The sequence below is a fragment of the Oncorhynchus kisutch genome, unplaced genomic scaffold (assembly GCF_002021735.2).
Source record: "Oncorhynchus kisutch isolate 150728-3 unplaced genomic scaffold, Okis_V2 scaffold4032, whole genome shotgun sequence".
In the NCBI taxonomy this organism is placed as follows: Eukaryota; Metazoa; Chordata; class Actinopteri; order Salmoniformes; family Salmonidae; genus Oncorhynchus; species Oncorhynchus kisutch.
In genome coordinates, this window is record NW_022265977.1 from 1 (window position 1) to 2,500 (window position 2,500).

The window sequence follows — 2,500 nt, forward strand, 5'->3', positions numbered from 1 at the left end:
ACTACAGTACTACACAACAGTAGTAATGTACACTACAGTACTACACAACAGTAGTAATGAACTACAGTACTACACAACAGTAGTAATGTACACTACAGTACTACACAACAGTACTGAACTACAGTACTGAGCTACACTATTACTCTACAGTACTACACAACAGTACTGAACTACAGTACTGAGCTACACTATTACACTCCAGTACTACACTATTACACTACAGTACTACACAACAGTAGTAATGCACACTACAGTACTACACACAGTAGTAATGTACCACTACAGTACTACACAACAGTAGTAATGTACACTACAGTACTACACAACAGTACTGAACTACAGTACTGAGCTACACTATTACTCTACAGTACTACACTATTACACTACAGTACAACACTACATTACTCCACTACACTTACAACACTTACTGCACTTTGTATACCAGGGTTGGCTGGCCTTATATAGTCACTATTAGGCTCAGGCACTGGTATACTTTTATTTACAAAGCCATTTTGGGTTTACTACCTTTTTATTTGGCCATTTTTATTGTTCAGAAATGTGGTGGGTACTCTCTTCGTTCACTGGACTTTATTCTGCTAACTGTTCAAATGTCCGAACTGAATTTGTAAAAGGGCTTTTATGTACTCTGCGCCATGATCTTGGAACCCTACAAAAGACTTTTAACTGGAAGAACTTGTCCCGATTGGTATTTTTTAATCACTGATGAATGATCTTGAGACTGATTCCTGACCTGTCTATGTTTTAATCACTGATGAATGATCTGGAGACTGATTCCCTGCCTGTCTACGTTTTTAAATCACTGATAATGATCTTGAGACTGATTCCCTGACCGTCTATGTTTTAAATCACTGATGAATGATCTTGAGACTGATTCCCTGACCTGTCTATGTTTTTAAATCACTGATGAATGATCTTGAGACTGATTCCCTGACCGTCTATGTTTTTAAATCACTGATGAATGATCTTGAGACTGATTCCGACCTGTCTATGTTTTTAATCACTGATGAATGATCTTGAGACTGATTCCCTGACCTGTCTATGTTTTAATCACTGATGAATGATCTTGAGACTGATTCCCTGACCTGTCTATGTTTTTTAAATCAACTGATGGATGATCTTGAGACTGATTCCCTGACCTGTCTATGTTTTTAAATCACTGATGAATTTAATCCTTGAGATGATTCCCTGACCTGTCTATGTTTTTAATCACTGATGAATGATCTTGAGACTGATTCCTGACCTGTCTATGTTTTTAAATCACTGATGAATGATCTTGAGACTGATTCCCTGACCTGTCTATGTTTTTAAATCACTGATGAATGATCTTGAGACTGATTCCCGGACCTGTCAATGTTTATAATTTGCTGTTTTTGATTTTGTTATTCTCTCGGGAATTCTATGGGTTTTACCAGATGACTTGTAGTTTTTCATGTTGTTTTTCTGTCATTTTTGTAATGACTTGGTGCTGCCTATCTTGGCCAGGACACTCTTGAAAAATAGATTTTAAATCTCAATGAGTCCTTCCTGGTTAAATAAAAAACACACTACTACACTACTGAACTACAGTATTACATCACAGTACACTACACTACTACACTACGACACCACAGTACTACACTATTACACAACAGTACAACACTACATTACTCCACTACAGTACAACACCACAGTACAACACTACATTACTACAGTACTACACAACAGTACAACACTACATTACTCCACTACAGTACAACACCACAGTACAACACTACATTACTACAGTACTACACAACAGTACAACACTACATTACTACAGTACTACACAACAGTATACCCCCTTTGGTCTCAACAACATACTGTAGCTGCAGTACACTGGTGTTAGATCAGGAGATCTGGAGAGAGTTTTGGTTTATGCTTCCTTTTAATACTATTGTGATGTAATATCTCAAATAATCAGTGACAGAAAATAACTAAGTTTTCATGTTTTCAGTGAAACCCTTCTTTTATTTCATTTGAATCACGAGATGAAGAATGAAGGTGTGTGTCTCAGTAGCTGGCATCAGAGGGATGATGCCTGAGGGCTGTCTGTGGAGATGCCTGAGGGCTGTCTGTTGTGATGCCTGAGGGCTGTCTCTGGAGATGCCTGAGGGCTTTCTGTGGAGATGCCTGAGGGCTGTCTGTGGAGATGCCTGAGGGCTGTCTGTGGAGATGCCTGAGGGCTGTCTGTGGAGATGCCTGAGGGCTGTCTGTGGAGATGCCTGAGGGCTGTCTGTTGTGATGCCTGAGGGCTGTCTGTTGAGATGCCTGAGGGCTGTCTGTGGAGATGCCTGAGGGCTGTCTGTGGTGATGCCCGAGGGCTGTCTGTGGTGATGGGGGGGGCTGAGGGGGGCTGAGGAGTATTTATGTCTGTAATAAAGCCCTATTGTGGAGGAAAACTCATGCTGATTTCCAGGCCCACCCATGGTTGCGACCCTGCCCAGTCATGTGAAATCCATAG

At 40.6% G+C, this 2,500-nt stretch overlaps 1 long non-coding RNA gene across 1 annotated transcript in view; it reads right to left on the reverse strand.

The window, feature by feature from the left end:
* Window positions 1-1,826: 1,826 nt before the first annotated feature.
* LOC116373376 (uncharacterized) overlaps window positions 1,827-2,500 on the reverse strand; it is a 2,485-nt gene continuing 1,811 nt past the window's right edge. Inside the window, exon 3 of the long non-coding RNA XR_004209539.1 lies at window positions 1,827-2,500. This exon is cut by the window's right edge and continues 305 nt beyond it. This is a non-coding gene — a long non-coding RNA (uncharacterized LOC116373376).